Source organism: Parambassis ranga, chromosome 15 (genome assembly GCF_900634625.1).
Source record: "Parambassis ranga chromosome 15, fParRan2.1, whole genome shotgun sequence".
Taxonomy (NCBI): Eukaryota; Metazoa; Chordata; class Actinopteri; family Ambassidae; genus Parambassis; species Parambassis ranga.
Window position 1 is genome coordinate 11,265,666 of NC_041035.1, and position 24,201 is coordinate 11,289,866.

A 24,201-nucleotide genomic window follows, 5' to 3' on the forward strand; every position below is an offset into this window, starting at 1 on the left:
AGCGCTCTTTCTGTTTATGGACACAAATGACTGCTGTTCTTACTTCCTCATCAGTAACACCTATGAAAAGCATTCTGTGGTTCCGGCGTGGAGTTTTTTTTTTCTGAGTGCTGGAACATGTCTATTTGCCATTCACTGTGCTCTCTCTGCTGTTCATGAATCCACACATTTTATTAACCCCGAGCTGCTCTAAAACAAAAGAATAACGTGATTCATCTCTCTTTATATTTCCTCTGCTCGGTAGCTCAGCAGGCGCTTGTGCAGCGTCAGTTTGACATTCACAGTAACGGCTCCTATGGTCAAAAGTCATTGTTTTTCTTTTCCTGTAAATTTGCCAGTAGGTAATTGCATTTTAAGAGAGCAGCAGAGGTGAGACCAGAAGGGAAAATGGTTTTAAGGCATAGGAAAATAAGTTATGAATAGTAACGCTAACATCCTGTGGCTGCTGTTGCTCATTCACTTGGCTCAATAATGCCATTCCTCTGTGAGCCACATTTAAGCTAAAGGTTTATTTTCATAGCCTAAGGGATTTCTACTTTTTTGACTATGCCAACCAGATTTCTAATGTTATTCACATGATGGTTTACTATGTTTGAAGCACAGTTTTATTGCTGCCTGTATTGCTGCTTTGAGACTCGATTGTGAATTGTTGCAAAACAGCAGAGCTAAGTAATTTCCATCACTAAAGCAGGTGAACTGCAGCCTGCAGGGCCTCTTACTTAAAGGTGCACACCTGAATGTTTGCACATATGAAACTTATACTGCCATTTATAGACACCCTATTAAAAAAAGCAACTGTTAAATCCATCTTTATGAGGATAAATACCAGCACTGTGGACATGTAAGAGGCAAAAGTGTGCAGCTGTGAAATATTAAAATGTTAAAATTTAATCTGGGGAACAATTTTAGGACTTTCTTGTATGCTTCCCTCAATGCTAATTCTGACCTTTTAGATTCAGCCAAATCTGCTGTGGCAGCTGTAATAGCCGTCCGTCTTGTCTAAGCTAATTCATGAAAGTGTGTCAAGCTACCTCAGGGGGTAGAGAAAACGAGAGGGCTCGGGCAAAAAAACTGTGCTATTGCGGAGTTTCAGTGAGCCTATTGGTACAGTATTGTGTGTGAAATGTAGTCATCAGATGAAAGCCTGCTGGTGAAATCCACTCTATCCCTGGAAGCTTTGTAACACAGATTCAACACAGCACTACAGTAGGTGCCTGTGCAGCATAACAGTGTAGAGATTTACTATTTAATAAGCAGCATATGCTGTTGTTTTCTCATTTACCTGTAGTTTACGACGACTTTGATTTCTTCACTGTTTGCTGTGATGATTTAGAGTCATTCCTGGTATTATAAAGACAGTTGTCAGGAGACTGGGCTTCATCTAAGCCGATCTATATTCATGTTTTTTTTCTTTATCTGCATCACCACCAGTGTCCCTGCTTTTGAACCAGCTTGAGCGAAACTGCAGTTGCGTCAGTTACCAGATCTTTAGTCCTGTGATCCATATTCATGTTGAGCATCGCCTGTCACCCCTGCAGCTGCTTTCCTCACGGGGAATGACACAGTTTTTGTTTATAATTATCATGCATTCTCTGCCAGCGTGGATTGATTATGCCCATGCTACTTTGTGTCCCCAATTTAATTTTTTTGCCAGAAGGAATGTAATATTATCACTGCGCTATCATACAACAGGAAGAAGAGTACAGCTGGTACAAATATTTTCCTTTTCACTTACTGAATGAAAAATAATCTCTTACATAAACCGAAGGTGTGACATACTGTACTGTAATAATATTGGCATTACTTAGGCTCCTCTGCTGTGAGGGAAAAAAAGCCAGAAATACTTTGTGTGGGCCAGACCTCTGCAGCGCTGAATGACAGATGACACGGTTCAGGTTTTTCTTATTAGCTGTTGCTAATCTGTACACATTTATTCGGCAGTAACATAAACAATTGTATATGATATATTTAAACAAGATGGCTGTTTGTTAAGAAAAAAAAATGACATCTCATTTTCTCTGCTGACCTTCTTCTCCCCCCTTCTCCCTTCCTCCTCCCCCTCAGAAACCCAACACTCCTTGTGTGCTCATTGCTTAAATCAACAGTATTTTAAAAGTTAGTGAGGCAATCATGTTTGAGGTAAAGCAGTTGAGAAGAGCTACACTCCTCGTGCTCTCTTTCTCATTATCCTATATTCCCCAGGTCTCTCTCTTTGGCAGAGAAACTGTATATTTCATGGTTGGCTCAGTGTGTTTTGTTTGAAATATTTCTCACTCAGTGCTGGTTTGATTTTTATTAAAAAGAAACATTGTCAGTGCAATCCATTGGAATCCTTTTTTGTAATCCTCCTGGGTGGGAGGAGTATAAAAAACAATTTATTGCTTCAGTATATTAGCATTGTCCAGATGTACTGATCACAGTCTATTTTTGTGTGTGCGTGCTAGTTTTTGTACATCTGGTCTGGTGCTTTGTGTGTGTGTGTGTTTACAAGGGTGTGACTGCATGTCTGAGTTCGTGGTGTCTGTGTTTCTTTTTTGGTAACTCATCTTCTGACTGAAACTGATACTGAAATATACTCAGAAGAAAAAAACGAGCATGCTTAAGCCTTAAACCTGCACTTTGAGATAATATCTTTAAAAACATTCAGCTCCACATGCTTGATTGGGTTGGGTCACCAGATGAATGTACAGCATGATGTCATTGTTTCCACAACTTGAACCACTTTCTCCCTGCTCTTTAAACATAAAATGTGATTAGATGAAATATGCATATGCCAATATCGCCCCATGACAGCCCCGTCTGTTAATGTAATAGGCAAATTGCTTGCTAAGCTCGTGTTTTCCCATCTCCTCTGCAGATTTGTGTTAACCACCAGCCCATGAATTTTTCATTGTCCATATGTCATGGTATACAGAGGCCATAGAGAAGGATTTTAGAGGAGAAAGGAGCACATGCTGTGACTATACATACAGGCAGATTTTATAATCAGGACATAGACTCTATACATAAAAAGAAGCTGAGCATCTGGTGACATTGTCCAGTGCCATGTCCTGTAGTGAGATATTTTATTAAATAATGAGTAAAAGATACATATTTTTTGCACTGTTTGCTTATATACATAACATATGCACAACCAAAAATAAGTATCATTGCCACAGTCTTTTCTCTGATGTGGCATTAACAGCATTAGCATGACTTCTAGGTGGAATAATCAATCTTTCTGATTATCCCTATTATGTCATCAGCAACACACCAGCTCTCTACACACGTTGCTTGGCATTGCTGCTTCTCTATTTTTAGCCAACAGAACAGACGTATAAATAAGCATGTGTGGCCATAGGCAAGAAGCCTTTCAGAGATCTACCAGGTATTTTACGGTGCAAAGGTTTCTCAGAGGAGCAGACGAGTGAGGATAATAAAGAAAGAAAAAAAAGGAAAGAAGGACTCTCAGATAGAGTCTCACTGCAGTTAAGTGGAGTTACTTACTTTAGTAACAGATCATACATAATTTTAATTTGAGGATGAGTCCAGTCTTTGTTTTGTGCCCTGGGTTTGGTCATGTAATACGTTTGTTGTTGACTCTGATCTGATGTGTTTGAGTGGAGTGGGAGGCTGCAGTCACTGCTCTTGTTGAAAAGTATTACATAAACAATACATAAGGCAGTTCTGGTTCTCCACATGAAATATTTATCCACCATAAAGTATGGAGTTCCTATCAAAAAAGCAGGAATAACATATTATTTACACACCATTTGTAATAATAGTTTTATTAGGTGGGTATTAATGTATGTGGAGACTCACATACAGTATTTGCTATGTTAAATGTAGCCATTGTTGTTTTCAATTTACTGCAGTATGAAAATCATTTTACAGAAGCACAACACCAGCTGTATACAGGTGATCCGGCACAGTGAAACATTTAGTCACCTTTTTATTGTCAGGCTGTCATCACATGTTATTGCAACAGGGAGCAGTAACTGTTTGGAAATCCCTCCCCCCTGCTGCATTTATGGAAACTCTGACATCCAAGATTCAGTTTTTTTTGCCAAACGGGAACCATTTTAAATCAAACAAAGTTAATAATATCCTTTTTGTTTTATAGTATATTTCAAATTATAGTTAGTGCAATTATAAATTCATGTTTTTGTTTCTGTTTTTTTAGCAGTGCATGCTTTTAAAATCTGAATCCCAGAGTGTTCTCGAATGTATCACAAAGGAATCTATCCAGACTGGCTCCTACTTGCAATCACAGTTACACAAGACAAGATGTTAACACTGACAAAAAATATTAAAGTAGTAGTAAAGGTGATGAAATATTCAGTGCAAGTAAGTGTCTATAATAAGTATGTTGTAACATGTATGTTTAGAGCTCTGCATGCTTTTGGCTTCCTGGAATTAAAAGAACAAATCAGAGACACGTTCATATCTTTTCAATGTCCTAAACTTCTCATTTAAGTGATTAACCACTTTAACTGTTATCTGACAGGTCATTATCTGTGTGGGAGATAACAGATAGAAGCGAATGTGAATGTGAACGTGTTTTTTTCAAAGCAGTTGTGTAATTTAAAATACTGATAAACTGCAGAGCGTGTTATTAATTACTTTACTCTTCAGCAGAGGATGCCAACTTGACCTCATTCATAATAGCATAGATGATTATTCCATACTTGTCAAATGTTGGAGAACCACTGTGAGCAAGATTATATTTAGATTATAAAGTGATAAACAGTGGTGATGGAACATTTAGATCCATTAGCATCGACAACAAAATGGAGAATATTCCTCCAGTACATTTAATACTAACCACACCAGTTAAAGTAACATGAAAAGTCTATTATTGCTGGGGCTGTTAATAGACACAGACATCTTAAATCTTAGCCTTGTTACAGATTGCCATTTTTTTTTTAAAGTTATTGTGCATTGGCTTTAAGATTCATTTTAAAAGTAGATAAAGTTGTCAGATATGTGTAGTGGAGTAGAAAAGTACAATATTTTTTTGGAGTGGAAGCATTCAGTGAGTCCCATTTTTACAAAACCCCAGATGTGGGCTGTGATAAAACTTCAGAATGTCCCTAATTAAATTTACAGAGCAGCATGTTGCAACCTGGCATGAGCAGGTCTGACTCATCTGTGTAACTGTAAACGATGTTTACAAAGTCTGTCTCTGTGCAGAAACACCTCATGAATGCAGCCTTTTTAGTCAGGTTTCTGGGTTGAGTGGAGCACATCTTTCAGCAGGTAGAGGCTTGCTGCTGTTTGTTGTTATTCCTGAAAAGAGCTTGTGTAACTTAAGTGACGTAAAAAAAAAGTTATTACACTGCTGATACATGACAGCAGCAAAGTGAGGATTATGCTGTGTGATGATTGACTGACGTGTCCATTATTTTTTTTCTAAAAAGAAAGGTTATTTATTTATATATATATATATATATATATATATATATATGTTATATGTTATATATATATATGTTATATGTTATATATATATATATATATATATATATATATATATATATATATATATATATATATGTTAGAAAAGACAAAAATATTTTGTAGAAAACTTGGCCTATAAACAAGAACAAATGAACAGAAATATGAAAGTATCCATTGGCCTATTTTGCTATAGGAATGATGATTATTTATAATCACCCTGGCTTAATGCTGTGTAGCTTTTCAAAATGATAAAGTTCCTATGATTGGGCTCATTGGCCGACTCAATCCCATCAAGTGTAACTAGAGCGTGATCTATTAGAATACATATGTTTTATTGATGTATGGGCTCCGTGTTTATCCTGGCATTCATTTATTTATAGGTCGATGCTGTGATTTTTTTTTTCCTCCAGTAATGAATAGGATAAGCCTTGAAGCTTATCCACTGCTCCCTTTCATCTCTCCCTCTCTCCCTCTCTCTCTGTCTCTCTCTCTCTCTCTCTCTCCCTCCAAAAGCTAAATTGAAATACTGTATTTTTTAAAGCTGCGGTCCTACTGAGTTGTTGCTGCCGTGTGTCAGTATCAATGATGTGGAAGCGTTTGAAGGTTATCCTGTTTTTTTTAGCAAATCCTCCACATTATGTAACTTTGACTCTGTTTTACATTTGGCACTCTTGGAATAATTGTGCGTGTATATTTGGGACAGTCCCTCTGTGTGCTCTTAACATTTACAAAATGGGATTTATTTTTTAATTTCCTCCCCTGGAACAATGGCCATTAAAAGCTACTTGCCAACACTCGGGCGCAGGAAGTGACATGTTCACTTGTCAGATATTTGTTTTATTTTTGTCCTGACACAAAGTGCATTTTTCCCTCCATATAATTATGCTGCATTTGTGTGTGAGTGCGCATGCATGCTCGTGCTTGTCTTTGAGTCTGCTCCACTGGGGTCAGAGGTCATTGCATTCCTCAGTGTGTTTGTCAGTCAGTGGATGTGGGTTAAGAGTAAATCCAGCCATGTCTCAAATGTGATGTGTGTTAATAAGTACAAGCGACGCTAACCATCATGAGGCAATCACATGAGGTGGATAGGAGATGGAAAAGAGGAGGAGGAAGAAATGAACGAAGAGGAAATTCGAAAGATTTTCTCACTGTAATTATGGCTTATTGTGACTCCAAATTAACTTTTTGAAAGTTCCCCCTGTAAAACATGTGACATAATTTCCTATTTACTTTGCAAATGGAAAGCTCGGGTCGACAGCCCTTTATGAGTTTGCGCAGTGTTAAAGTACACACATTCACACCCCTGTTGAAACACACACCCCGATGAATCCGATGAGAATGATTTTATAATCCATCGCAATAATAAACTTCTTTGAACTGTTTAATTGGCTCTTCCTGGAACGGCACGGCTTCGCTTCATTTGATCTGATGAAAGAGTAATGTTGCTTCTCCCCAGGGGGAGCATGCACAACGGCGCACAAATAATGAATTAAGAACACTACGCTTTTTTTTTTTCTCCAAATGACTGCTATAATAAAGAAGAAAAATTCATTTTGCATTTACACCAGTTTCCCTCAAATTGCTTTCATGTTTACTTGGTTATGTATTTAATTTTCAGAGCTTGTTTTAAGTGAAAATAATCCTGATTCCTGGAAGGGTAATGGATTGAGGTCACATGGAAATTGATTGTCATCTCTAAGCTCCACCATCGTTCGATATATTTGGAGACGTTCCAGAGACATTCCTCATGTGATTCTGTGAATAGTCACACTTACTGTACACCCCTGGAAATGAATAGCCTGTAAGGCAAGTAGTGACATTTGATTTAAAGGCATGTGTTGTGTGTTAAAGGGAAACCAAAGTAAGCTGCATAAAAAAAGAAAAAAGGAGAAAGAACTATGCAAAATTGAAACTGACAAAGTCATGATGGTTTGGGAGAATGTCCTCTTTCCTTGGCTGAGGGATATTAACAGTGACAGCCTGAATGGAGAGTCTGTGTACAGCAACAGTATGGTCACAGAAATGAGCTCATTACTGGCAAATACATTATGTATGTGCACATATATACACATTTGTCTTATTATATTACTATGGTGAGAATATTCCATTTACATATCCATCTGCTAATTGTAACCCCAAACATGCCAAAACCTGAAGGCAAGGAATTCAGTGTAAAACCTCAGCTGAATTTATCCACAGTCCTCTCCATGAAAAAATACCCCCCCCCCCCCCCCGTTGTATGGCTTGGCAGGAAATCCTTCTTACACACACACACACACACACACACATAACCACAGAGTTCTCATGGCTTGTAGAAGCTAACAGAACGATTTACATGATTCTTTATAAGTGCGAGATACAAATATGGGAGAGTATTTTTAATGTCCTGGTAAACACACACACACACACTCACCGGGATGTGGGCTTGTCTCCATGGCAACACTAGTCAGAGCGTGCCCAGCCTAGCGTTTTTGACACTTTCTCCTGATGATGATTGATAATTACTACCTGACTTGTTGTCCCCGTCTCCACAAACATATGGCGGGAGCTGCCCTCCGCCATATATCTGCCAAAATGTTCCCTTTTCTGATAATAGCTTTTTAATGTTGCGTTTTGTTGTGCATGCGTTGCAATCATCAACGACCCCCCCCCCACACACACACACACACACACCTCCCTACCCCATCCTCCCTTTGTAATTACATTTGCTGCCGCTCACATAGTTATTACAGAAAGGAAAGAGAAATAGATAGGAGAAGCACAAGAGTGGGAGAAAGTCAAAAACAGGAGGAGAAGGGAGGGTGGAGGGATGAGGGGATGGGGTGGGGGTGGGGGGTGGGACAGAATTGATTTCACTTTGAATTGATGTGTTCTTTCCACCACAGCTGGATTTAAATTTGACAAATTGTCAGGATTAACACAAAGAGCATTTTTACAGTATAGTCACATATTGGAATATAAACACCAGATAATAGCTGGTGTGGTTGGCTGTAATCTAAAATGGCAAGCTAGGCTCCTTATTCCATATCCAAGTGCACAGTATTTTATTATGCAGCCTGTTTGCATGCATAAAGCTTATATTTAGATGCAATTGAAGGCAATCTTGTTATATTCACAGAGGCCATAGTGGAGGACATCAATCTATAAACATGATTTATCTACTGTGCAGTATCTACCAAAGCATTAGCATAGACCTTCAATTGTGGATCTTATTACCTGCCTGTGTACTGAAACCTCAGACTAAGACTTCAGACCTGACCTGCATTTTAAACCTGAGATAGCAATGAATCAATATTCCTGTTTAGTCTTTACTAAACTGCACCTGCAGCGTAATTGGGACAGTTAAGAAGAGTTTATGAGACAAAAGCGACTTAATAAATCTTGTTTTTCTGAGCACAGTATGTTTAGGTATCCAAACAGTTTATTGTCCTCAGTGACCTCTGCTTCCAGGAGCAGGAACATTATCTGCAACACACTCTCACTCATAATGTCTTGCATAATGTCCGCAGGCTAAATCAAATGAACTTATCAGCTGAAAGTACAGTACAGACATGTATCTGATGTTACATGTCTGTACTGTACTTTCAAAAGGGCAGAACAGCCAGTTCACCTTTAAGGTTCATATAATGTGTGGCGCACCTGCAGCAGTCAAAAAGCACGGCGCTCCGTGGAAAACCGAAGTCATTTCTAATACTGTGTGATTGAGGTCTGCCACAGGCTATGGCAACAGACAGGCTCTGTGAAGAAGATAATGATGCATACGCACAGCTGTCAGTCAGTCGGCTAAGGGGAATCGTCTTTGAGCAAAATAAAAACAGACTGTAGCCGATATAATTCAGTATTTGTACAGGAAATGATAGGTTTGGGAAATAGACTGGAACAGGATGACGGAGTTGTTGCAACAAGGATAGCAGATCTGGTGAGAATCTGCCCAGAAAATCTCACATGGGTTCTCATTTTTACAGTGTGGATGTATTTATGCATTTAAACTGAACTCATGCATGGGCGCCCATTAGAGAGAGGATAAAAAAAGATCTGTTTTACTAGCTAGTAATGGTTTAATTTGTTTTGGGTGTTTTTCTCTACATACCATGATGATAGGGGTCAGTGGAATTTGGCTTATGGGGCCAATTACTTTTCCAGACCACTGCTACATTGGACAAAGTGTGGGATAAATTCTTTGGATGAAATTGTATTTTTAGACATGTGTGTTCTAAATGATAAAGAATTGATTAAATGACAAACTGTTGTATATTTAAGCCTAAAAAGTCCACTTTAAAGACAGTTGTGTCATGCTGAGCTTTGAGGGGTTAAAGAGTCAGTTATTTTCCTTAGGGAGTGAATATTTGACTGTAGTAAATAAAGACTCTGGTTGCCTCATGACAGCTGGATGTTATCATAGCCTGTTATTTTTCTCTTTTGCTAGAAATGTAATTTGTAATTTGTTCAGCTTGCTCTACAGCTTAGTTGTCATATTTTAAGGCAAGTTGCAGGTTTAAAATATAGAACATTAGTCATAAAATAACTTCCTGTAAATACTTTTTTTTTTTCAAATTAATGGACCAGTGTAGCAGGTATCAGTCTAGTGATGGGGATAGTGCCAGTTAGTGGCTGTGTAAAAAATGGTTGCAAAATACAATAATTTGGGGACTTGTCACCATGGTAGTTAGGAATATGATGAAGATGTTTATTGCAGATGGGTGTGGTTTAACCCATTCCTAAACTGATTTTAAAAAGTGACAAGTGAAAGTGATCTGCTGGTCTGATGATGATATTTAACAACTATCTGCTAGGTTAGGTATTACCATCCACACTGCATGTCCAGGGGCTAAATGACCACATGTGTAGTCAATGGCAATCAATCTAAAAATATATGTATGTTTAGAAACTACAAATAATGGTCTAAGCGTGTGTGTGTAATTTTTATAAAGTTTCCCTTTAAATAGCCATTGAAGCACAGTCAATCATGGTACTGTGTGGTTAGAAAGAAAGGTCTGTTTACAAGAAGCTGTTGAGGACTTGCGGATGAGTCGGCCGCACCTCGGGGGACCGTTGTTAGACCTCTTTTAGTAACAAGACAGACTAATCCCTGCCTTTTACTCAGGCGCATGCTCTAATAGCCTTGTATTACAGTGATTTTCTGTGTGTTAATAGTCAGAACAACTTCTTGATACAGGTATACTCAGAAAACAAACACACTCACACTGCTCAGCGAATGTAGTTGTCAATCTGGCACCTCAGTGCTCGTCTCTTTCTCTTTCTCTCTCTGTTATATTTAAAGGTGGGTTTGTTGTTGTTGGAGGCCCGGTAAAACTTGGATGTGTTTGTGTAATAACAGTAACTAGTATCCATTGTCACACCTAGGAAGCAGCCAAATGCATTCCTCCTCATTAAATTCAGGATCGCTCTTGGGTACAGGAGTGTAAAAATATCTTCTTATGTTGCTGCTGCATTTATAGGCGAAAACAGGCAATGGCAGTGATGAAAATATTTCAGTGTTATTGATGTGAAATCCCCCTAGGTTGACCTAATACTAAACTCTTGGAATTAGCTGCAAAACATTTCACAGTCTATCAATGGATAATCTTCCTCTGTATATTTATGAGAAATTAATTAACACTTGTATCATCTATCAACCTACGGAGGCTTTGATGATTAATAAAGAACAGTGTACTGTGTCCACCCACACACTCGCTCTCAGTCTGTGGGCACATTGTGTAATTTTTGGTGATTGCAATGATAGAGATGCTTGAAGTATTACTGTTCATTAACTTTTCTTTTTTTTACTGTCAGTGTGTCTCAAATGACTCTGAGCTCTAAAATGTGCCTGAAGCACAGGAACAGAAGAATAACTCAGCTGTCAAATGTGACAAAGTGAGAATTACGAGCATGTCAAAAAAGCCTGGTATTAGTATGTGAAAAGTGACAGTGGCTGCGGCCAACAACCTAATGAAAGAGAGGAGGGAAACACCTATAGAGCTGCTTTACATACAGGCATTACTGTGGTTTATCTTACCTTCTTCTAACATTCCTTTATACATTAACAAAGCATATTTGTAAGTGTAGGTTTCCAACATTGTTCAGCTCATTGTGTCCTCTTCTTTTCCTTTGCTGACAGATTGCTGTATCACAATTTACAATATCAAATCAGCTTTCATTTTTTTTATGGGTGGATCACAACAAGTGTTAATATGCATCACTGAAACTTACTAAATGCTTCAATTGATGCTTGATTATTTACAAGAAACCATCATAGGTCTATTATTTCATATCTTCTAGCGACATAGTAGTGTCCTGATTTATTGGCACTGACAAACTTAAAATTGTGTCACAGTTGGATATTCCTGTTTGTTTGTGGTGGTTTTTATTTAAACCCGTCAGGTTATGTATGAGAACATTTTGATCTGAATAACTAGTAACATGTGTCATACATAAATCACACCACAAGTGAACATCAGAAATATTTTACTCCAAAATGAGCCAGAGAGAGAAACATTAGCTCAAACGTGCTTCTTGAAAGAATTGCTTCCTGAAAGTGCGGTCAGAAACAGGCAGTTCTTGAGCAGAAAAACTTGAAATCGCTCCAACCTCTGAGGCCTTTTGATGTATAGTGAAGACACGCCGTCGCCTGTCACTGCTGGCTGAGGAATCAGTCATTGCTGCCTTTTTTATATTCTCTCTGGTACTGTTGCCTTGCTCCTTTGGAGCCTCCCTTGTCACTTGCTTGTGCCTCCAGTGGAGTTAAAATGTTCCACCAAAGTGTAATATCACTTCACTGATCACACATTTAATGCTCCGCTGCTTTACAGATTAAAGTCTGCGTCTCAGGAGTTGTATCAGTGGGTGTTTTGTATCATGATTTTGTCATGTATTATTCATTGTTTAGTTTCTTTAGGAGGTTATTTTGTTTGCATTCTGACAGGTGCTGTTATTGTTACTATGAATCATTTTATTCTGTTTAATTTTCATCTGAGTGGTGAGGCTGTGCTTTTGTTTTTGTGATCTTATTTTAACCCTCATGCATTGTTCGCAAACACTACCCTAATGTGTTGTTCGGGGACAAAAACGTCCCCTAACTTTAACGGTTTTAAAAATATATTAGATAAATATTTTTTTGAAATTTTTTTGCATAGACCTTTTAATTAACTTCAGTTCTAATCAACAGTAGTGAAAAAATCATTTTCCCCCAGGATTTTAACCCTTTAATCACCAATTTTATGAGGGGTGGTGCTGAAAATTGAAAAAAAAAAACACAAAATGGCTCATTTTTAATAGAAAAGGTGAATGTGGACTGGATTCTTTTGAACCTTTATTACAGTCTTGGTCATGTCAAACATCAGTAAAAAAATTGACTTTATTGCATTATTAGTTTTTGCACAGCACTGGATTTTCTTTTTTTCTCCCTAATGTGTTGTTCAGGGACAAAAACGTCCCCCAACTTTAACGGTTTTAAAAATATATTAGATAAATATATTTTTGAATTTTTTTTGCATAGACCTTTTCATTAACTTCAGTTCTAATCAACAGTAGTGAAAAAATCATTTTCCCCCAGGATTTTAACCCTTTAATCACCAATTTTATAAGGGGTGGTGCTGAAAATTGAAAAAAAAAAACACAAAATGGCTCATTTTTAATAGAAAAGGTGAATGTGGACTGGATTCTTTTGAACCTTTATTACAGTCTTGGTCATGTCAAACATCAGTAAAAAAATTGACTTTATTGCATTATTAGTTTTTGCACAGCACTGGATTTTCTTTTTTTCTCCCTAATGTGTTGTTCAGGGACAAAAACGTCCCCCAACTTTAACGGTTTTAAAAATATATTAGATAAATATATTTTTGAATTTTTTTTGCATAGACCTTTTCATTAACTTCAGTTCTAATCAACAGTAGTGAAAAAATCATTTTCCCCCAGGATTTTAACCCTTTAATCACCAATTTTATGAGGGGTGGTGCTGAAAATTGAAAAAAAAAAACACAAAATGGCTCATTTTTAATAGAAAAGGTGAATGTGGACTGGATTCTTTTGAACCTTTATTACAGTCTTGGTCATGTCAAACATCAGTAAAAAAATTGACTTTATTGCATTATTAGTTTTTGCACAGCACTGGATTTTCTTTTTTTCTCCCATTTTGTCCCATAGACTTACATTATAAACACACTTTTTTTGACTGCACAGCCATGGCACTACATAATCATGCATTCTTGATTGTTGGTGGTTTACCCTGTTGGTAGGAGGTAACATTTGTGATTTTTACAGTTAACAACTTAATTACCATATTAACCCTTTACCTGCAGGCCTGTGCTCATGTAGTGTAGTTTCTGGCTTGTATATGGAGTTATAGGGAGTATTTTAGCACATAATTGTGTGTCTACACACTGTGTGTGTATGTTAGAGAGGAAGAGAGCCATTTGCACACTGATCTTGTTGTCTGTGAGTACACACAACCACAGAGTCTTCATAGTAAACAAAAACAAAGAAAGTGTTGCTATGCACGTGTGGCCCTTTGATGTCTACAGGTGCAGACTAAACAAAACAAAAAGGCAAGTGGTCTTACATGTGACCTTGTGGTCATTTGATGGTGAGAAGAGCAGAAAGCAACATGAAGAGAGGATTCACTTGTGCACAATCTCTGGAAATGATTGTGCAGCCTGGCTCTATGAAGGGCCAGGCTGTGAAGCTGTGAAGGCTGCACAAGTAGATCCGTCACTTGTTCACAAGCGAATCCTTCATTCGTTCACAAGTGAATCCTTCACTCATGCACAGGTGAATCCTCTCTTCATGCTGCTTGCTGCTCTTGTCACCATTAAATGACCAGGAGGATGCATGCAAGTCCACTAGTGTTTTTGTTTTGTTTAGTCTGAACCTCTCAGCATCAAAGGGCCCGGCACTTACTTTTAGGGCTGCAACAAATTTACTTTACTTTACTTTACTAAACTACTTTTAATACTAATTTTAGTAGGGGACTAAACTGTAGATTAGATTTGGTTAGTCAATGATTATTTATTATGTTATCAAGTTATCTATCTATGGTGTCTATTTAGTAACATGCACATGTACGTATGGTCGTGTGGAGCGCAACACACCATGGAAAAGGGGCACTTAGACCTCACTTAGACTAATTCAGTGATCTCAACTGAGACACTAACCTAAAAGTAAAGTCACTCTACTGGAGGACGTGTTTTCCGAAAGCTAAAAAAAAAAAAAAAACAGCTATTTTACCCATCCACAACTTCAGACGCCAGAACTCCTGGATGTTTTCATTTTACATGCTTATGCATTGCCGTTGTACGTCTGAATTAGGTACACTTCACTTACTTAGTAACTTTATTTTCCTGACTTTCCTTCCCTGACAGTGTGCAAATGGCTCTCTTCCTCTCTAACATACACACACAGTGTGTAGACACACAATTATGTGCTAAAATACTCCCTATAACTCCATATACTTAAGCCAGAAACTACAGTACATGAGCACAGGCCTGCAGGTAAAGGGTTAATATGGTAATTAAGTTGTTAACTGTAAAAATCACAAATGTTACCTCCTACCAACAGGGTAAACCACCAACAATCAAGAATGCATGATTATTTAGTGCCATGGCTGTGCAGTCAAAAAAAGTGTGTTTATAATGTAAGTCTATGGGACAAAATGGGAGAAAAAAAGAAAATCCAGTGCTGTGCAAAAACTAATAATGCAATAAAGTCAATTTTTTTACTGATGTTTGACATGACCAAGACTATAATAAAGGTTCAAAAGAATCCAGTCCACATTCACCTTTTCTATTAAAAATGAGCCATTTTGTGTGTTTTTTTTTCAATTTTCAGCACCACCCCTTATAAAATTGGTGATTAAAGGGTTAAAATCCTGGGGGAAAATGATTTTTTCACTACTGTTGATTAGAACTGAAGTTAATTAAAAGGTCTATGCAAAAAAATTTCAAAAAAATATTTATCTAATATATTTTTAAAACCGTTAAAGTTAGGGGACGTTTTTGTCCCCGAACAACACATTAGGGGGTAAAATTTGCCCACAGTGTACCGTTGACCTATGAAAAATTTTAAAATCATATTAACAAAATTTATGTAAAATTAAGCTTATTGAGGAAAAATGATTCAATTTGTCCACATATTGACAAAGTTATGGCCAAAATAAACAGAAAAATTTCTCTCAGAGGACAAAAATGTCCCGAACAACGCATGAGGGTTAAATACAAGTGTTTGAATGTTGTCTGTCTTGACACTTTTAGTTTTGTGACTTGCTGTAAATTTCCAGTGCACTGCTGTAACACTGTATGTCAGACCTGAGTGACCTTCTTTGTCTGTGTGTGGGCGTGTTCATGCACAGATACGGTTTCATTTACAAATCCTTCCCCCGGGGGAGGATTCCTTCTCACCTGTGCAGATCCACGCAGTCACTGCAGGATGTTTTACAGATGACTTTACGCTCTGTCTGGTTTTTAAAAGATCTTTTACGTTCTCTGCCCCTTTCCTCGTGTCACTATAGATAGATCAAATTGACTCTGTTTCTCTAGGAGAATTCACATTGATTATTACGTAGCCACAACATAACTCCACTTGTCAATACCTCTGTGTTGCTTAACTCGAGCGGTTACTCTTTCTTCACTACAAATATTTTGTTTGTCTTTGGATTTATTTACATTTCATTGTGATTGGCCACATGTTTAAAAAAAAGACTTGTTTATATAGAAGGTGAGTTGTAATTTTCCGGGGGCCGCACTGCACTGTGCAGAAAAGGGCACGTATTGCAACATGAATTTGTTACCTTTGGCTATGCTGATAATTACTGAGTGGGTGTCAGGCGTTTGGTGAATTTGCAACTAAGTTAGACCACAAAATATGTCAAAACACGTTTTCCACCTACCACTGCTGCTGCCTGCTCTAGACATGCCTCGCTCATTCTCTTTCACCTCTGTGTCTGAATTTCGACCTCGTTTTGGTGAGAGGAAGTTAAACTGTAGAATCAAGGTTTTGAAGTGAGAGTTTAGTTTCATGATAGTGCAGATCAAGCCCCAGTCAGTCAGTCACACTGTGTTGTCTGGGGAATAAAGACTCTTAGATGTTTCACATCTGAGGAGTCACATTAAAGTCACAGTAAAGAGATTAACATTTAATTTGTCTCCACTTGACTAAACGTTATTTATCAGAGTTGGGCTGTTTGTCATTAGTTACTTTAACAATGTAGTATTTCTTAACTTTTATAAGTGATTTATTTCAGCTTGACCTTTGTAAACTTCATAAAATGAGTGATCAAAATTTACTGCAGCCTCGCTGTACATTTGCATAATATGATTACAAAGAAATTGTAAATTAACAGGACAGAGTTTAATATCATGGACGTGGCTCTGTGTGGAAGCAGTGGTGCTTTGAGCTGAATGCTGGAATGTTGCAGTGTAATATTTACAATGTTAACTATCTTACTGTAATTGGCATTAAAGCTATTTTTGTGGTTATAAACTTAGTGTTAATTAGAGACGAAAACAAAGTATCAACATCACTGTTGTCCTGTAGAGTTTATAAAAAGATGAATACTTTGTAATGTTACCCAGCTGTGGCTCTGGCCCCAGCCGGTTATTTTAAAAAATGTGCAGAGGTGGAGTGTAGCTGGGGTGGACAGGTGATGCCTAGGCAAACAGCTAGCAATCTGAGACAATACCCACCTGTGTGGCCACAGTGGTTACTGTGGTAACAAGTCCTGTCCCATCTAAAATATGAATTTGCCTGAAGGAGTACGTCAAAAACACAGATGTGAGCCTCATGGTGTAGAAGCAACCTTGTGGCAGAACAACCACACATTGTTAGAAGACCATGACGGTCTGCACAACATGTACAGGAGCATCAGTCCTGTGGTTGTTTATCTTTTGACCGGATGACAGTGTCGTCCCTTGATAGTATAGTGGCTAAAAATAGGAAACCATTGCACGCATATGTATTTGTAATGATTTCAGTCATACATTAAAGTGCCAAATTAAAAGATGAGTTGGCTGCTAATCTGACGAAGCACATCAAAGTATTTTTAGATCCCTAAGCTTTTAATTTCAGTTTGCCAAACAAATAGGAAAACATGCACACCATCAGTATGATCATTTGTTCATTTACTTAAAAAGGATTTTTGAAACCACCCTCCTGTTCATTAAGCAAACATGTAGATACAGAGCAGTTTTTGTGAGATTTATCAACTGAGACATCCATCAGTTGAATTCTCCAGTCGGCTTGATATGTCTCTCTATTCCCAGCAGCCTCTCACTCAATCAGTCCATTTTGTTGTGGTTCCCCGTGGCTCCTCTCTGTTGATGCATAGAACCGTCAGAACCCATCCTGAGCTGTCTCTAATGAGTTTTTCATTATCAATGACATCCACTGAATGGCAATGAAACAGAGGTGTCATTGCTGTGTTTAATTGAATACAAGGGAGGAGAATTACCAGACAAAGCCGTGGTTTAAAGTCAAGAGCTGTATCCGGAGATCGAGTCGTCATTGTGTGTGACTTCTGTGGCTTGTGAAGTTGAGTCGAGACATGATAGGAGAAAACTTCCTACCTGTGTGACCTCACTTCCTCCCAACAAGCTTCAGAGTGTGTTCACAACTTTTCAGCTTCATGACAGCTGTGTGTGTGTGTGTGTCTGTATTTTTGTATTGGTGTCAACGCGCCAATGCCCTTTGGGGTTTGCGAAGGACCAGCCATAAGTCCTCCGGCCACTTCGAGGCGTGTCTCCAAGTCATGTGTCCTAGATAAGCAGAAAGCTGCATGGACTGAGAAATAACTAACTCAGTGGGAAGCAAAAAGGGAACTTGGTAGCATCCATTTTTAGTGCATGACTACAGGGTCCATTTTTGGCTTGTAGAGGGAAGTATCACGTATACTTAAATGGTCTCTTTCTTTTCTAGTACATTGACAAAAACACTTAATGCCCACTGAGTGATAAAAATACCACCATCCCTGGGTGCTGTAAAATCATTGTCTTGTGATGTTAGCGTTTTTTTCTGCAGACTATAAATGTCTGTGTTTCCATTCTAGAAAATCAATCTGCACAAAGTCAGCCCCGTGTTTGATTTTCTTTGTGTTATTCTAAAGTGGATGACTCCTCCCTTATGCAACCCTGCCACAAGGAGAAACAGATCAGCACTTCTGCTTCTTCTCCTTCAGCATCAAAGAGAGACTGCCCCCACTTGACCTTGTGTGCCTTGTTTGTGTTTACAAAAAAAATACATGAATGCATCGTTTAACCCCAGCTCAGTGCACCTGGCTTGATTAAATAGTGTTCAGCTTGCCCTCTATCAATAAGTCGATGGTTTTAAACTTGCTCACAGCCCAGTTGCTAGTATGTTATGTAGCAGGCCTTTTGCTGTGATTGCAGCGTTTTCTTACGCAGCAGTGTTTGACCTGATGAAAAATGTAAACAGACAGGCAGGTTATGTAAGTGTGTGTAGGGTGTTGGGGGGGGGGGGGGGGGGGGGGGGGTAGTGATTGGACTAAAAACAGAATCTCACTGAGAGTGTGTGACCTCACTCAGGCCTGCAATGTTTGTTTAAACCAGCATCACGTTAAAAAAAATAAATCTGCAGTTTTTTGTGTGGTGTATTTTATTATTCTGTATGCCTTCCAAGGTAATTCTTTCAAGATATGTATTTTTAACCAAAGCCTTTGTCTTGCCTCTTTCAAATAAATCAAAGGGATTCATGTGTTTTTTTTTAGTATTAATGATGCTCATTTGATGCAAACCAAATGAGAGAACAGCAGAGGGAGGAACACACCCAGGGTTTTCTAAGTAAAGATTACAGTGTTGAAAACTTGTTTTTTTACTGCTGTGGAGATGATAAATGCACAACAAATGTCCTTGGAATTTTCCCTGCACTGTTTCTCCACAGCGTAGCGATTGTGAAAATAACAACATGAAGTGCTAGGTTGCTGAGTTGTGATCGTTTTACCCTTTTTAATGACTGCCTCTCTGTTTTATTCAGCTCTGGTGTTAGTGTAACGTTTTTCTTGATGGGAATTTGATCCGACAAAAATAATCACAGAGTCTTTTTGGCAGAGAACAACCTTGGATGTGATTTAATTGTCATTGCAGATGGAAAGAAAGGAAAGCGTCGACACAGAGGAATACGTGACTGAACTTAGATTATTTGAAGTTTCTCTCTCTTTCTCTCCTTTGAGCTTATCTGTGTTTGTGTTACTGCGTGGAGGCAAGGCACTCTGCCAAGAAGTTACATTACAATCGCGGGTTGACATAAATGTGGGTGTACAAAGGACTTGGAGGGCTTAAATACTTTATTGTGTGTGTAATGTGAACTGAGCAATTATATCTGCCAGCCTTTCAAACAAAGAACTCCTATCAGGCAGGCTCATGTGTTTTTAATTTACAGCATCGAGCTTTAAGACACTAACAGAGAATAGAGCTACGGTGATGAGTACATCAGGACATTTTGACAACATGAGGAGGAAAAAAGACAAAGCATTGTCATGTTATATATGTTGTGGTGGGAAACACATACGAACTGCAGCATCTGAGTCGAATATTTCTCTTAGGAGAAACTGTTTGTTTAAAATGTCTTCCCTTTTGTGGGATTGTTGGTTAACCAGCATCTGTCATTTACATTATTACACTAAGTGCCTGCCCTCATCTGTAATGTAAAAATACATCTGTCTGACTTTAAATGTAGTTTCTCTTTTAGGCTGAGTGGGAACTTGAAGATCATGTTTACTAGCACACTGGAACAATTTGGCAGCCTGCAACCCCATTCAGCATAACATTGCACTAATCCAGTTTAAAAATAATTAGCTACAGGCTAGCAGGCCTGTGAAATTCCTTGCCCCGGTTGTAAATGTTCCCATCATAGCCTCCGTCCTCTCCAGCTGAAAGTCAGAGTTGCCTGACAGGAAATGCATTTTTGACTGTTCTATCTTGGTAGATAAAAACCTTAGATAATGGCGAGAAGCACTTCTTTAAGTTTTTGTCACTGTTATTTTTCCTGCAGCTCCCAACCTAAAGGGGCGACCTCGGAAGAAAAAGCTGTCCATCTCTCAGAGGAGGGACTCCCAGGGTCAAGCACAGGGATCATCGGGGTCAACCCAGGGCTCCACAGCAGCAGCACAGGACCCCTGCAGCCCAGACAGCAAAACTACGCCCAAGGTGAGACATGTTTGATTAAATAAGACAAGACGTTGGAGACAATTGTACACCTACATGTAAAAAGACAAGAATAACCATAAAGAATTGTTGGAATTAAATAAAACAAGTAAACAATTCCAGAAATTGGAAGTGTGACATCAAAAAGAGGGTTAACAGATGATTAACAGAAGATGAAAGAAGACAAATCAAAGTCTGCTGTTTTCTCTGATCTTTAATTTTTGCTGAGAAGTTGGATCATTTGAAGTTTTATTGAAATGAGTCCGTGTGAGAAGTTTAGAAAGAAAATCACTACTTGGTGGAGACATTTGAAATGTGAGCTCGACTAAACACAGCTGCCAGGAAACAAAGAAATGGACATTATATTACACACTGTATAAAATGGTCATTTTTAAAGTAACCAAAGCTGTCAGTTAAATGATGTGGAGCAGACAGTATAACATTTCCCTCAGATATGCAGTGGAGTGAAAGTATGAACCAGCATAAAATTGTTGTACTCAAGCACCTGTAAATTACTCTAAAAATAAAGCTCTTGTGTAAAGTTACTTTCCACAGCTGCTTAGTGTTAAGAGAAATCTGTAACATGGTTTCCTTTCATGCTTTAGATTTTTTTATGGCACTACCTTGGTTGTCTTTGTATCTGTAGTTTAAGCAGAAGGCTACTGAATTTTTAGTTCCCCCGAACAGGCACAGTGCATTAGTCCATTTCTACATCCACACACTGAAGGCCGTGACTGTGGAGGCTGTGTGTTAGACAAAGAGATGACATATTATTCTGAGCCTTAACTGGATTTGTTTTTTAACTTATCAGAATTATTATCAGAATCGTTGCAGGTAATTTTTTTTCTGCGATCGCCTAATCTCTGAAAGAGCTCTGTGACAGCATAATTTGTTTTTGTCTGACTCATTTATTCATTCATAGATTAGTCACGATAGCATCTGTTATTGAGCAGCAGCTCTCTTTGTATGTCTTTTCTTTTCCACCAAACACATAATAGTCTTTTAAACAAAGTACAACATGATCCCACAGTAGAACAAGACGTTTTATCCCTTTTTTCATCAACAAGAAGCCATTGTATAAACAGAAAAATTGCTCGGATCTATCTGAAATGTTGTTACTTGATGAAGAAAAAATGAGCTCCAATTTAAATTGGAAGCTCTTAAAGTCAACACGTCCATTCGCTGGTGTGTGTTATGAAAGAAATCAATGATTTTCAGTGATATTTCTTTTGAAAGACTTTGCTTCATTGATTCAGTATCTCTATTTTTCAGTGCACATGTCTGGCACTAGCTGTGATATTAAAAGTGAAGGAAATATCCACCCTAAAAGCCCTTTCAAAGCTGTTATTCCTATGACCTTGGACAGTTAAATCAATATTAGCAATTCTCTCTCAAAGCTGGAGTCAAACTTATCTGTGCCTAATCTGTGATGACAAGAAGAGCTGCTCCAATGATAATCAATGAGAGCAATCCTCTGTGGCCGCTAAGAATATTTTGTTTGCGCTTTAACCCAAACACATCTCATACAAACTGTCTGCGACCGTTTCAATAACACTCTGTTATGGCTTTAATTTTCCTCATCCGCCGACTCGGTGCTCTCTCCCTCTCTCCCTGCAGGTCAAACCCAACTGTAAAACGGTACCCAACGGAAAAATAACCACACCAGCCAAACAAAAGGCCGTTGGCCTCAGTAAGAGGTCCTCAGCTGAGGAGAAGGAGAAAGGAAAGGAGAAGGAGAAGGAGAAGGAGAAAGAAAAGGAAGAGTGGAGCGAGAAGGAGGAGAGGAAAGAGGAGGAAACATCAGAGGAGAGCCGAGCAGAGGAGCAGGCTTTCTTAGTGGAGCTCTACAAGTACATGAAAGAAAGAGACACGCCCATAGAGAGGATCCCCTTCCTCGGCTTCAAACAGAGTGAGTAGGACAACTTATTCTCTTATTCCCTCACTGGCAGCATTTAAACAATGGAGTACTCTACTTCAGACTCAGTGGTAAAGTTTGTGTGGGTACAGTTTACCGTATTGTTTTGAAAATGTAGGTCATAACATCGCCAGCGGGGAAGGTTAGCAGGCAGAGAGGGTATGAAAAACTATAAAAGACACCTGTAGGAATAAGCTTTAAAGTACTAAAACCTATTCAAAATATTTATAGTGGAAAGAAATGAATGATTTGAACCTTAACAATTTTTTGAGCCTCAAGAGATAAACAGAAGTGTGTGTTTAGATATCAGACTGAAAGGTGGGGGTTGTACTTTTTTTTCCAGATGTGCTCATGGACAGCTGTGGACACAGACGGTGGTTATTGATTTTACAGCATCGTCCATGCTGACACACGCTGGCAAATTCTATTTAACATTTGGTTGTCTTTATATTATTTTTAAGAGCAGCACAGTGTAACAGAGTAGATGTAACAGTTACATATTTAGAAGACAAAATAAAAGTGACACAGCTCCTGTCAGTGGTTATCTGCATACTTAGCTGAAACACTAGCTAACAGCAGAGAAGCTACTAGGCTGCAAGCTACAAGCAGCCAAGTGGAGACCAGCCTGTGTAATATGATTATTTAAACTTAATATACTTACCTAATATCTGGAAACCTTTACACAGCTCTTTGAGGACTACAGCCTTTTGGTATGTGAGCTAGCTTCGCTGCCCAGTGGCGATTCATTATTTCCCTCCTTCCATGTTGTAACTATTATTTTCTTCTGTTGCTCGGCTATTTACTGTTATGAAATGTCGCTGCTCGTTACGCGAAGGGCAGACTTTGACATAACCATAACTGTAGATATTATAGTTCTTATGTTTATACTAAAATACTAGAAGTGTTAAAAGTACACCGCTGTTTATTTGTAACACAATCAGTTGATTCGCCAAAGCATTAACTAAAAGCCCGTGTGGAGGAAAAGTCTCCTCCAGCAGTTGGTAAAAGGCTCTGGAGGCTTTCTGTCAGAGCACATTTTGGCTTGCTTTTATACAAGAAACGAATATCGTCTCACAGTTGTCAAAGGGGTTTCATGTGAAGGCCAAGAACGTCCTCTAAAAGTGTTAAAAGAACATCACATGTATGGGAAACACGTCTGCTGGAGATGAAAGATTTCTAATATAGGTCGGATGCTTAGCTTGCACTTGGTGTGCACGGGACAGAGAGGAGAAAGACTCGCATAAACATCATAAAGGGAACACTCCGGTCTCCTGAAACATAAAGTATGTTTGTTTTATGCGTTTGATGTTGAGGCAAGACTCACGAGAACATGAGCTCTCATCTCAAACTGGTTTTCACATACCTACTTCTGCCTCCGTCCTTATTCAATGAATCACATTTGCATTCATGTCAAAGAAGGATTTAGCCATTCAGATCAGAACATAGCACGACAGCTTGGGCAAATTAACGAGGGGAGAGGGAGATGTCTATTGAATGTAGCAGTGACAGTTTATAGCATAGTAAAACTCATTACTCTAAACTATTACATGAAGGTAAGCTGTGGTCGCCTCGACTCTGCTAACCTCACTGCGGTATTTTGACAGTCCTGTCATCTTGACTGCCGACATGTTGTTGCTTAAATAGGTCATTGTGGTTGTGGGAAGTAGAGAAAGAGAGAGAGAGAGAGAGAAATAGAGAGACAGA

General features: G+C 38.5%; 1 pseudogene; it reads left to right on the top strand.

Moving 5' to 3' along the window:
- LOC114446807 (AT-rich interactive domain-containing protein 5B-like) overlaps nt 1-24,201 on the top strand; it is a 72,984-nt pseudogene that overhangs the window by 31,771 nt on the left and 17,012 nt on the right.